Source organism: Mesoplodon mirus (assembly GCF_964341445.2).
Source record: "Mesoplodon mirus genome assembly, chromosome: 19".
Lineage (NCBI taxonomy): Eukaryota > Metazoa > Chordata > Mammalia > Artiodactyla > Ziphiidae > Mesoplodon > Mesoplodon mirus.
The window spans coordinates 22,274,008-22,288,580 of NC_138995.1; the positions used below are offsets into that span (position 1 = coordinate 22,274,008).

The window sequence follows — 14,573 nt, forward strand, 5'->3', positions numbered from 1 at the left end:
GCAGAAAGAGATCTAAAAAAAATGTATTCAAGGTCACACAGTTTAGCAGAGCCAGGTAGTCTTGCTCCAGGGTATATGTCCTGCAGGAGGCTACCACTATACATATATGATCCTATTTATTGTACGCTTAAAGAGTCACCTTAAAAGCTAGGTGTATGTTCAATGTATGTTTAAAAATCACATTAAAGGCTATGTTAAGGATAAGGTCATGGGAACCTTGCAGTAGTCCAGGCATAAGCAATGATAGGGACCTACCTCTTGTTTCTTCTATGCACTAGTTCTAGTGCACCCAATTAAGTTATACACTGTCCCTTCTGTAGTCTTTAGATATTAGAAAATCACCTGCTTCCTAGGTTTTTTCTAGGGTACCAATCCTCAGTTCTACCAACTGTTTCTCATATGATGTCTGTGTGTGCACATTCACTGTTCTGATCACTGTTATTTGGAAATGGTCCAGATTGTCAATATCACCCCTCCTGTTTGATACCTAGAGTGTTTCCCAGTGTTCTAAATTATGTTGCTTCCATGCATAATGTGAGTCTCCTCTAGTTGTAATATAGAACATGGGTTCTACATTTAGTCTTCCTGTGGTAATTTGTAAAGCATGAGTAAGTGTGAAATGGCCTGCAGTTCTCTCTTGAATATCACTCAAGGGACTTCCAAGAGAGATATTCCTCTCAAGAAGGGATTGTCCTGTCCTGCCCAGTTTTAATCTCACAGAGAATGCTTTTGGTCTCATGGAAACATGTGGCAGATGTTCAAGAAATGCACATTATATCAATCTTGTTGCACTTATACAATAGATTTGACACTGTATGTGCTAGTCAGGCTTTTCCATCTGTTTCAAGTGTCAGAGGTGTAACTCACATTAGCATAACAATGTATATTGGAAATTTCTAGAAGAGCTCACATTTCCACTCTGAATATACTTTTTTTCCTATCAATTCGCCTCAGAGTTTCTTACATTATGTAGTGTAGTTCCACATTTTATACCACAGTATCACCAAGCCTCCTGAGTGTTCTGTAAGCTAAAAATGTTATTAAAAGACTGCTTTCAACTTTCTGGATACAAAGTAAAACCTGGACATAATAGGGTATCAAGGACTGGAGCTGAGGATTCTGACCCATCTCCATCCATTTCTTTTTCTCCCTTTGTTTATGCTTCTGTTGAGATCATTTTCTTCTACTGCATAAAGGACCCCTCCATGTGGTTGAGGGGAGGTCTACCACATCCGTATGTCTATAAGCTTTGGGTTTGCAATCCAAAAGACAACAGCTCTATGTCACTGGAGAAAAAAATAATTTAATTGACCTATGCTGTGTTCTGTACTCTATCCAGTTGTTGGGTGGAGAATACTAAGAGGACCCTGTGAAGAAGAAGAGCTCCTCAAATAATAGGTGGTGCAGTTATAAAACATGGTAATGGAAAATTGTATTCTGTGGAGAAAGAATAAAGGGAGGAAGAAAGAAGGGAAGAGGGCAGAGAAGGAGGAAGGAAGAACAGTTGCCATCACTCACAACCATTTTGGAAGAATATGGCATGATCTAGTAATACTGAAGAAGTTACGATGATGAGTCATAGGTGACCCATCACTCCTAAGCATGTCCCTTTGAGAAACCTTCGCACATGTACAACAGGATACACGTACAGGAATACTTTCCTGTAAAATCCAAAATCCAGGACAAAGGTTCATCAGCCGTAGAATGTATGGATAAATTTTTGTATATTCATATAAAATTTTCTATGTTCATATAACACTGGAAGTGACTAAATCTAGCTACCTCTAACAAAAGAATAATCTCATTTACTTTAGATTGGCAAGAGGAAAGAAAGTATATAAAATAAATGTATTAAGATTCCACTTACATTAAGTTCAAAATAGGAAAAGATATACTATATTGTTTAGATCAAGATATATTACATTGTTTATAGATAATATAGATCCAAAGTATGTTGTTTACTGGTTAAAGAAAAAAATTAAATGGTTGTCACGAAAGTCATTAGAGGGTTTACTTTTTCAGGAAAGTGATGAGGCTCCTATCAGTTAAGAGTATATAAGGGGTTCCTGTTATGGTAGCAATAATTGATTTCTTAACTTAAATGATAGTTACATGGGATTTCTCACTATAATTATTTGTTAAAATGCAGGTATTTTAATTAATTTTTGGTACTTTTTTATTGAAATATACTTGACATACATTATATTAGTTTCAGGTATATCCATTATGAAATGGTCACCACAATAAGTGTAGTTACCCATTATAATATAGAGTTACAGAGTTATTTTTGTGATGAGAAATTTTAATAATTAATTCTTAGCAACTTTCAAATTTGTATTACAATAGTATTGATTATTATCACCGTGTTTTACAATGCATCACCATGACTGACTTATTTTATAACTGCAAGTTTGTACCTCTTGATCCCCTTCACTCATTTTGTCCACCCCCAACCTCTCTTCCCTCTGGCAACCAGCAATCTGTTTTCTGTATCTATGAGTTTTGGTTTTTTTTGTTTTGTTTTGCTTTTTAGATTTCACATATAAGTTAAATCTTATGGTATTTGTCTTTCTCTGTCTGACTTATTTTACTTAGCGTAATACCCTCAAAGTCCATCCATGTTGTCACAAATGGCAAGATTTCATTCTTTTTTAAGGCTGAGTAGTCTTCAATTGTATATACATATCACATCTTCCTTATCCACTTATCCATTGTTGGTATCTTTTACATTAAAAATGAAAAAAATAGTTTTCACTGTACCCCCTTCTGACTATGGGTTTGTAAGTGAGAAATGTTCATAATTCTTGTTCCATGGCATGCTAACTAGGTGACATCGGGCAAATTCTTTCACCTCTTTGCCTGTCATTTTCTTCAGCACATAGTTGAAATACTAAAATAATGATGTTTAAAATAGCAATAACAACAATGTTAACATTCACAAAGTTGTGAGATCAAATATGACTGTGCATGTAGAGTCACCTAATAATTTGGTTGGCGTATACTAAATATTAAATGGAATATAATTTTTGTACTTTATTTCTGATAATGATAATAGAAAATATTCAATGAGAAGTAAATTGTTTCTCTCTGGCTCTCTGCTAGCAATAGGCCCTTATCTTTGAGCTCTTTTAATTAAAATGTAAAATTAACCAAACTAATTGTTTATCTGGGCCTGCATAATATTTTAGAAACTGTTTTCATTGCTCGGAGTCAAAAGTAAAAATAAAAAATTCTAGTCTTTAATAAGTTCTCCATAGAGATTGGATTGCTCCTTCACTGCCCACATACTTCCAGTGCTAGGATTCATAGACTATGTATATAATATGATATGATATCTGTGTCAGTATCTTTGTGCAAGATTATCACATGGTCATAGAATTTAGCAAAATTTTCAAAAATGAAAATATTTTGGCCACAACTGATTAAAACCACTTTTCTTTCTATCCTGACTTGCCCTTAACCACACTTTATCTCATGTCAGGTGGCATTAGAGTAGCTGTGGGCTGTGTTGTCATCCAGCTAAGGGGAAATTGAATTGAGAATTTACTTAATTTGTATTTAAATAAAATATGGTTATATGATTTACCTTCATGTCTGAATATCATTTAGTTAGTTCTGGCCTTCCATTATAGGATGAGTTTCCAGGAATACTACTAAACCAAACTTTGCTGACTCACCTGACATCACAGTGGAAATGTGCAAGGATAGATGTCATATCCTAATTTGAATGTATGTTATGAATCCCAGAATGCAAAGTATGTGGACACTGGGGGAGAAAGAAGGTTTGAAATGTGTGGATCCTGAACCTGGTCTATGAAATATTAAATTATTCAAAACATTATAATACAAAATAGTAAGTTCTAGTCAATACCTGGTTAAATGGAAATTCTCTTTTATTAGAAATATACTGATTATTCTCATATAAAATAAATATATCAAATGATAGATCGATAGAGAGTAACTGATAGATTGGTTGATTGATAATTTGATATAAATTACATGTGGTTCAATTTTTTTTATTACCCTGAATTTGTAGAGTAAAAACCTCTAGCAGTATTACATACAGCAGAAGCTTTGTGTTTGAAATTTCATGTTTTATGCATCTCAAATATAAATAAATTTTAAAATAGATAAAAACACTAGAGGAGAGAATTGGTGATGTCTCTAATACTTTAATAAAATAATAGTACAAATATGTTACCTGAATAGATATATACCCAAATAAGATATACAAGTGGTCAATAAGCATATGAAAATATACTCAACATCATTAGTCATCAGGAAATGTAAATCAAAACCACGATGAGGTACAACTACAATGGTTATAATAAAAAAGATGGATACTCACATGTTTCAAGGATGTGAAGAAATCAGAACATTCATACACTGTTTGTGGGAATGTAAAATGATACTGCAGCTTCGGGAAATAGTGTGGAAGTTCCTTTAAAAAGTTACACACAGAATTATCATATGTTCCTTGCAATTCCATTCCAAGAGAAATTAAAACACATATCTACACATAAACTTGTATATGAATGTTAATAGCAGTAGCTCAATAAAAAACTGATACCAGAAAAAAATCCCAAATATTTGGAAATTAAACAAATAGAGATTTCACTTGGGACATTAGACAAGAAGTCAAATCAAATGAAAATAAATATACATGTTATGAAAATGTAGGAGATACAGCTTAAGCAGTGTTTATTGGGAAATTTATATCTTAAAAAATTTAAAGATTATAGTAGATAAAAAGAAAGAAAGTCAAGGACCTGAGTTCTACATACTTACCATATGTTCTAACATTTCTAGGTACTTGCCCAAGAAAAATGAAAATACATGTCCACACAAGCACATACACATGATTGTTCATAATAGCATTAGTTATAATAGCCCCAAACTAGAAACAACCCAAATGTCCATAAGCTGGTTCATGGACAAATGCATCAGGGTATATATACAGACAGTGGCTTCTCAGCAATAAAAATAAACCAAACACTGATACATGCAACAACATGGACAAATCTCTTTAAACATTGTTCTGAGCAAAAGAAGCTATAAAAGACTACTTCTCTATAGTTCCATTCATATGACAGTCTAAAATGCATACATTCAGGGGCAGAAAACAGATAACAATTACTGAAAGCCAAGACTTCAGGGGGTGGGGGGACTGCCTGCAAAGAGACTAAGAAAACTTTTTGAGTAACTGGAAATGTTGTAAATATTGATTATGGTGTTGTTACATTATGCTTGTATTTGCCAAACTCATTGGACTATGCACTTGGAATGTATGAATTTTATTGCATGAAAATTATACCTCAGTAAAGTTGTTTGAAACCTGTCCTTTGAAAAAAGTAGGGTATTTGGAGTTCAAATCCTTGAATTCACTTTTATGCAGATACCAGCTATGTGATGTAAGGAGCGTAGCTTACAGTCTATGAAATCAGTACCCTGTTTATAAATTGCAAGTCATCATATTTACCTCCCCATTTTGAGGAAGAAACAATTAAAATCATGTATATGAAAGTGCTCCATGTAAACTGTTCCATCAGTATCACCATAGCACATTTTCTGCTCTTGAGTTATATGCCTTTTGTAATGTTTGTACCTTTAAAGCCTTTGAAGTAATAATGCAGCTACATACCCCGTACTGTATTTCCATCCCCCAGTATTTACTTCACATAGACCCAGGACTTGCCTGACATTCCCTCTGTTTTGCCGGCTTTGATACGAATGCCTTCACGAATGAACTAGTGCAGTTAATTTCAGTTCCCAGAAGTTCACATGCAGGACTGTTTGAACAGTCTTGAATTCACAGTCTCCATTAGCAATGACAGGTGCCACCTCAAGGTGCCTTGGGAAATTCTTCCAAAAGGTCAGCTATAACACATTTGTTCTTGTACTTTCTTCTTCCCCCTCCTCCTAGCACCAAGCCCAATTACTTCTGTTTTGTAAGTCAGTGTCTTCATCAGTACCACACAGCAGAAGGAACAATATACTTAGGTGACAGTTTTTAGCTGGCGGCAGATCCGATTAATGAGGCAAGGCTGAAATTAACTTTTCCTCATGTCACATACATTTCCCAAGTCATGTAAAATCCCCCATGTTACGCCACCTATTAACATCTTCACTACCAGTAACCACATTGAAATATAATCTACATTTTACTGAAATAACCATCCATCCATGTCCTATTATCTGTAAATAAAATGTGACATGATTTGATATTAACACAGATAAATTTGTCCACTTAGAGAGCTCTTTAGTCAATACAGTATTTCCTGATTGCATGTCTCATATACGTATATACATATAGGCATATTATGTTAAAAATAGTAATAGGTACATCTTGATGGCAAAAATGGAATATAGAATAAGGCAGAAATCTTTGACAGGTAATTATTGTGAATGGCAGTTATGCCATATACATTAAAAATAATCAACCATGTAACCAAAGGCAGAATGCCATTCCCATTCAAAATTAATTTTCCAACGGAATGCTGTTCAGCGTTCTGAAATTGTTTTCAGAGTTCAATAATAAAAATGGCAAATGCTCCAATTCCTCTCCTTTGTCTGTCTATACTTAAAATCCATTTGGCTCAGACCCACAGAGCTTAACAGCAAATGTTGCATATTATCATTGTAATTAGAAATAAATAAATTAGAAATCTGCTAATAGAAGATGTGTTTATAAATAGAGTTAGTTGGCCAAAAAATAATTAGAATTTTTTAAAAAGGTTAAAACCATAATTACTAATTTTCTTATTACCAAATGAAACCAATATTATTTTTTAGATAACTAGCTAAAAGTTGTCAACCTGGATTCAATTTACAACCTGGAAGCAATTAGATAAATTTAATGTGGAGGAATCTCTAGATTATTTGATCTGTAGTAATATAGGGACAAAACAGTATCTATTTTATGAGGTTTTATAAATATTGAATGAGCTTTTACACATAAATCACTTAAGATGGCATCTAGTATATTGTTAGTGCTCAATAAGTATTAGCTATTAATTATCACTGTCGTTATTTATGTTCTAGTTCTGTCTTGTGAGGTAATGGTATCATGCTTTCTAGTCTGTACAACAGAGTGTACAGTTTTACAATCTGTTTTTGGTTTTGTCACTGAGTAATGTCTGGCCTTGAGCAAGTTAGCAGGCCTCACTGGATGTATTTTACTTTCCTTTTTTAATAGATAATTTTGGTATAGATAAAGATCCTTTTCTCTCTTAGAGACTATAATTAAGTCAATGCCTGATGTACGTCAAAATGTTCCTGGAACCAAAAACATATTTGTGCTTCCAATAATACCTTTGATGATCTCATACAAAAGGTGAATGATTATTACTTTTATTTCAAATGTTATAAATGGACAATGGCTTTAATATTGGGGGTTCAAGGTTCATTCCCATATCCTCCAGGTCACATCTTGGTGCACCCCTAGTCCAGCAAAGGGATATCTTTCATTATTTGTTCTCTCCGTGTGAAACTATGCCCAATAGATGGTTAGTGAGCGCCAACTGCATGCCAGGCAAATGCTAAGTATTAGTTCTATTTGGAAGATGTGTAAACTGAGGCTTATAAAGATTAAGTGAGTTGCCTGAGGACTAACAGTCTAGGAGTACCAGTATCAATAGCCTTTCTCTTTGTAAATGTAATGTTAACTCTCATTAAAAAAATAAGTATAAACAAAGTTAAAGTTAAAACCTTCACACCCCTACCTTCTCTCTTTAAATGCTACTCTTCCAGTTTTCCATTTTGTTTAAAAACAATAACAAATATAGATAGGTAAATAGATAAATTTAGATCTAGATCTATATATATAGGTTATCTCTATCTATCTATCTATCTACCTATCTGTCTTTGTTGTTATTGTTTTCAAATAAGTATAAAGAGTGAAAGAGGGAGAAAGCAGGCAAAAGACATCTAAAGAGAAAGAAGGAAAGAAAAGGGAAGCAAAGCAAAGTAGTTTTCTCTTAATTTGTTTGATTTTAGGGTCAGTGCAAAACAGAGAGACAGAGGCAGGAAAAACAAATCAAGATGATGAGTTCTGAAGCAAACTCTAAAGTCTAAAAACACAGTCCCATCTTTATTCTCTGGCATGGTCTTAAGTCTCTGGGCCCTTCCCTTGCCCTGTCCACAGTGGCTCACACATCAGCTGACCTGGTGACCAACTCAGCCCAAGACCATTCTCTCCTCTGAGCCCAGCAACACTTCAGAAGAGGATCTGACACACAGGAAGGGGATCTTGGGGCCCTGCCATGACCATTGGCTCACAGGGTCTGCACAACTAAGACCTCTACCTTTTATGGGCTGCAGATACTCTCGTGAAATTCAATCGGTCGAACCTCACGATGGACACAATCTCTTTTAGCTCTGACATAACGAAGATTTCAAAAATTGCCAAGTGTCCTACTGGCCTCCCATTTATAGAGCATATTTCCAAGTATAAATAATGCTATTTTTTATAATCTTGGTCTTGTTTGTGTTCACAACAGCACTGAATAGTGTCTATAAGCTCCATAGGGCAGGCGTATCCTCATACTAGCACAGTGCCAGCAACAAAGCAAGTCCTCAAAGAAGGCTTGTGAAATTATAAGGAGATAGTCCTAATAAAGACTCCCTGTTTGACTCATTTACTGCAGTGGACTAACTCTGAGTAACAAAGTGTTAGACATTATCAAGTTTATCAAAACTTAATTTAATTTATAAAAATGCATCAATTTAAATTTATGATTATATAAGCTATTTAATTTATAATTAAACTTGATTTAATTATAAAATCCACAATTTTGGTCAAACCAAAATTAGTAAAGTTCTTTCTTTGACTCTGTTAGCTATAACCCTTGTCTTGACATTGAGACAAAGGCAGACAAAGGCCCTAACTGTAGTCTTTGCCTTGTTATCAACAAACAGTGTAGCTGGATTCCAACTGGGATCCCAATCCACTGGGATTGACACCCCAATCCATTAAGTGATCAGTTGATTAACCAGTTTTTAAAACAATTTTGGACACTCCCAATAGTATTTTAATTCAACCACTATTTCACCACCCTTTTCTTAAGTCTGTAATGAGAGACACTGCTCAAAGGAAGGTCTATGTCCTATCAATTACGTAAATACAATTTGGCATAATTCAGGTTGACTCCTAGTGATCAACAATGTCACCAGTTGGGATGGAATGAAAGGCACAGGCATCATATCATACAGATCTGAATTTGGCCCCCATAACTTTGACTTTTCAGTCTAGTTCACTTATTCTCTCAGTCTTTCTTACTTTTAGCATAAAAAGGGACAATAGGATTTACCTTTCCTGCTTTCCTTAAGAATTACAGATATTTGTCAGCCATAAAAAGGAATGAAATTGGGTCATTTGTAGAGATGTGGATGGACCTAGAGAGTGTCATACAGAGTGAAGTAAGTCAGACAGAGGAAAGCAAATATTGTATAATAACACATATATGTGGAATCTAAAAAATGGTATAGATGATCTTAGTTGCAAAGCAGATATAGAGACACAGATGTAGAGAACAAATGTACGGATACCAAGGGGGAAAGGGGTGGGGTGGGAGGAATTGGGAAGCTGGGATTGACACATATACGTTATTGATACTGTGTATGAAATGGACAACTGATGGGAACATGCTGTATAGTACAGGGAACTCACCTAGTACACTGTGGTAACCTAAATGGGAGGGAAGTCCAAAAGGGAGGGGATATCTGTATGTGTATGGCTGATTCATTTTGTTGTGCAGTGGAGACTAACACAACATTGTAAAGCAACCATATTCCAATAAAAATTAATTAAAAAAGAAAAAGAATTACAGATATTTGTATTAAAGCACTTGCACAGTAATATACATAGTAGGTGTTTAATAACTGATAGCTGCTATATTTCATTACTGATATTATTATAGATAAACTTTATTAAATAATACACAGGTTATTATTAGATATTCCATCTGGTATTTAGATTATAATTGAATTAGGAAGTATGTAGTCTACAGTTTCTTTATTGAGACATATAGGGAAAAAGTTGGGGGTTAGTGAGGTGAACTTACAACTCCTCAGGTACAAATAAAATCCTGATGTAGTTAATAAATGACCTCACCTGTGATAGTAAGACAAACTTCTCTTAGAATTGAGAGAGAAAGACTGGGGGGTGGGGGTGGGGGAGAAAGTATTGGGGAAGGAACCAGCAGAGAGAAAGATAAAAATATATCAATTGTAGTTTCTGAATAGTTGCATTCAAAGAATGTAGTGCTGAACTTAATTAAATATTTTGTCTCAAGTTATGAAACCTTCAATCCATTTATTTCTCCTCTTTAAGCCCCCTGCTTTTGTGTTCTTTTAAAATTAATAATAATTGTCAAAAACACTATCACTGCCACCAACTTCTTCTCAAATTAATGCTGAGCCAACTGTGATAGTCAGTAAACTATAGTGGATAAACATCCATGTGATCTTAAATATCTTAGAGGTGTGCAAAGCCATGGACCATGTGGGAGCCATCTGTAAACACTGAGAAGAAAAAGGCAGAATGGGGAGAGGTACTAATATCTTTTTAGTACTTTCTTCTGACTTTTCATGTTTTGTTTCATTACATTCTCAAAACTATTCAAAAGGTATTTATTACTTCTACATACTACAGTGTATAAATTCTAAGAATCAGAGGTAGGGAATGGCAGAGCCGTGACAAATACAAGTCTCTGGGTCTCCATTTTTTTCTGTTGTCTCCAATCTACCAGAGTTGTTGAGTGATAACATGGATAATATGATGAATAAAACTGAAAAAATAATGTCTTCTATGATAAGTTGGGAAAGACTTCCTGAAAAAGAACACTGTGACCTTGGATTTCAACTTTCTTGAGATGACTACCCTATCTCCAAAGTGGGGGTAAGCATTCTAGTCTCTGCTGATTTTTGTGAAATGAAAACAAACAGATGGAAGAGAATGTGTTTTTAAAACACTAAAGCATCCTAAAAACATGAGAACATTTTCAGAAAGGAAATAGTTGGGTGAGCTGGAATTAGTGATTGAGTCTCCTGTAATACTAATCACCTAGACCAACATTTCCCAAAATTTGTTCCATCATTGATTCCAGGAACCATAGGTGCTTCTGGGGGGGAATGTCCCAAAGTCAGATCCCTTTTTGTTGGTAAAGTTTTTAATTTTTTTTTTCCTTTTTATGATATATTTAGTTCATATTGGCATATTAAAAGCTCTATGATTTCTGCAATAAAATAGAAAACAGTTTCCATTCAGTATTTTAAATGAATAATAACTTTTTTCAGTAGGAATAAAAATTTAATCAATATAAATAAAAATATTGAATGAAAGTCCTGATTCAGATCTTAGCTCTACCACTTACTAGTTATGACTTTAGACAACTCTTTGAGTTGATATTTGCTCATTAGATAATTGGGTGATCCCATTGCAAAATAGTGTCAGTTCAGGGAAATATTGTAGGTACAGTATGTAGTACACAGTAAGTGTTCAATAAGTATTAGATGTCCTCTCCTTCCCTCTACAGATCCCATGTTTTTTTGTTTTGTTTTGTTTTGTTTTGTTTTTCACCAGACAGATAATTGCCTTGGAGCAAAATCACTGTCTATTAGACATTTGCCTTGCGTGAAAAGAGTTCGTATCAAATCCTAGTTTTAGGAAGGAAAGGATAACTAAGCACTTTCTGTCGTATTGGCAGGCACCCATCCCATTCTTGGAAGCTAATAAGATAAAACACTGCAAGTCAATATCTCCATGTCATTTTCTAAAAATTTCCTTTTCATTAAGAAAAAAAAATTTAAAGAGATACAAAATTACCTCTGTAGTTCATCTCTCACACACCAGGAGAAGAGGAAGTTCTGAAATTGGGCTCCCCCATACCCAGTGGGCCACCCGTGGTATTTCCCTGTCCCTGTCCTCTCACATCTTTCCTCTGCCCTTCCATTTATCTGGGGCCTGTATTTGGAACTCATTCATGTTTACTCGATAGCTTGGATTATCTCTTTTACTTATGCTGGAATTCATCAACATGAAAAGGCGTGAGGGATGATCTTTCACTTCTCGTAAACACTTCATTATTTGCCTTTGGTATTTGAAGACAACAAAACAAAACAAAGCATATTCTTACAGAGTGTCTCCTCAGTAATTACAGCTGGTGTTGTCAGTTCCAGACTGCCCTCCTGCCAGCATCTGAAATATCTAGCAGAGAAAGACAAAGAAACAGCCATTTTTACTCTTTCCAAAATGATAGCCTAAAATCAACTCAGCTGTCCTTGCTCTCTGGCAAGCTCCCAGGCCAAATGTGCCTCTCTTGTTTGGGGTGCTAGTCTTCTTGAAAACACATTTGGACAGGGGGCTGCCGAGGAACTAGCAACAGAACTGAGCCAGTCATTTTGCCAAGACAATACCTGACCTTCAAAATGCTGCTTTTCTTTAATCCTGTATACTTTACAGTTGTCCTCATTGCCTTTGCCTGGCATTTTTTGGAAAGCCTTTGTTTTACATTTATTGCCTTTGCCTCTGTTTGCCGTGACACAACTTAATGAACACATTTAATTACATAGTTTTTTTACCCCCTCAGATAAATGATATTAGGTGAAGAATAGTTTCTTAGAACGTGCTCTTTGTTGTTGTTGTTTACTACGCAGTTTACATGTACAAAGAAAAAGAGGACGTGGAAAAGAAAAAAATTGCCCTTTAGTAGCTAGATCAAGCTTATTATCTCTACTGCCTTTTGCTTATTACTTCATGACCTTGAACAAATAGAATATGTTTTTGTACCTGAGTTTCTGTCACTGTTAATAAGGAAAAGTAATATCCATCTTTATTTTAAGAATAAAAATGGATATTTTTGGAACTTCCCATTCAGACAGAATGGCATAAACCTGTATCTTTCTGCTCTCTGCTAAACACAATATAAACCCTGGAAATAACACAGGCAACAACAAAAGGAGAACTCTGAAAATATGGTAAGAAGGAGCTGAGCTGGTTTGGGACCCCAGGACTGGAAGAACAGGCATTTTAATTTTGCCCCACGCCAACAGAAGAAGCCTACTAAGCCCTGACATTTTCTGACCCCCAGGCAAGCTATAGAAGGTGTCCCTGGTAAGTTCCTCCCTCTCCTGGATCTAGCAGAGTACTTACGACAATATCAGAAGAACTAAACACAAACATGACCAGCAAGGCAGATCTACAAGGAGCTCTGACAACAGTAAGTGTCTGGAGAAAGCACTCTCCTATACTGCAGGGCCTAAGACTCTACTTTCCCACTGAGAAATACTGAGGCAGGAAGATAGAATAGGCTGAAGGGATCTAGTCAGAAAAGGAAATTCCATTTGAGAGTCTCTTTTTCCACACAGTCCTGAGACTGTCTTTTCTCCCCTCAGTTCAGCCCCTCAACATCATCCAGAGACATTGGAGGTGGGACATAAGCAATGGATGGACACAACCACAGCAAGTGGCTAGAAATAGAAAACTTCACCCCTCTTTAGAGGTACTGGAGTGCATGGGCAGAATCAGCAAGAAGGAGCCAGCAGTAGCAAGCTGCCTGTTTTAGAAATGCTTTTTGACTCAGAGGGTCTGAGAGTCCCTGTCCCTTCAGAGGCAACCAGCCAGCTGAGGGAGGGGGAAACTGCTAAGGGCTTCCTACCACATCCCTCCCCCATGAAAACGTACCCAGCCGCCCAAGATGGGGAAATCCCATTTGTATCCATGGTAGGAGCCCTGCTGGTACCTAATAAACTAAGAATAAAACAAAAACAAAAAACCAACCAACCAAACAAGGCTCTGGAAATTAAAGTGCCATTGGAACCACAGTCCACAAATGCAGGCCAAGACTTGTGTGATAAACCTAAACATGGTGACTACCTGCTAAAATAAAGAGTTAAAGAAAAAAAGAGTTAAATAGGGCAATGAGTTGCTAAATTTAACAGACACAATGTTGAGAATACTATAAAAAATCACCCTTCATACCAAGAACCAAGAAAATCATTCATATGAGAAATGATAGTAAATTAATGCTAATGCCAAAATGAATCCAATATTGGAATTATCCAATAAGGATTTTAAAGCTTCTTTTACAAAAGTGTTATAATAAGCAATTACAAATTTCTTGAAACAAATGAAAAAATAGAAAAAAATTATAGCAAAGAAATAAATGTTATATTAAAAGGATCAAATAAAAGTTATAGAAGTGAAAAATACAATAACAGAAATAACAAAAAAATTAACCAAATGGGCTCAATAGTAGAGTGGAAATGACATATAAAGGAACCAGCGAACTTGAAAGCAGATCAGTACAGTTTACCCAATTTGAAACAAAAGAGAGAAAATATACTGAAAAAAAAATTGAACTGAGTCTCAGGAGCCTATGGAACAAAAACAAAAACAAAGCAAAACAAAACAAAAACAAAAAGTCCAGTATTCATATTACTAGAGTATCAAAAAGAGAGGAGAAAGAGTGGGGCTGAAATAATATTTGAAGAAATAATGGCTGATAACTTCCAAAATGTGTTGAAGGAACCAACATATAGGTCCAAGAAGCTAAGCAAACCCCAATAAGATAAGT

At 35.3% G+C, this 14,573-nt stretch overlaps 1 pseudogene across 1 annotated transcript in view; it reads left to right on the top strand.

Annotated features, from left to right (window-relative positions):
- Positions 1 to 1,627: 1,627 nt before the first annotated feature.
- Positions 1,628 to 14,573, top strand: part of LOC309794749 (eukaryotic translation initiation factor 4 gamma 2-like) — a 52,165-nt pseudogene continuing 39,219 nt past the window's right edge. The window contains exon 1 of the transcript in view: positions 1,628 to 1,706. The product of the transcript in view is annotated as a eukaryotic translation initiation factor 4 gamma 2-like (transcript). The remainder of the gene's footprint in view (positions 1,707 to 14,573) is intronic.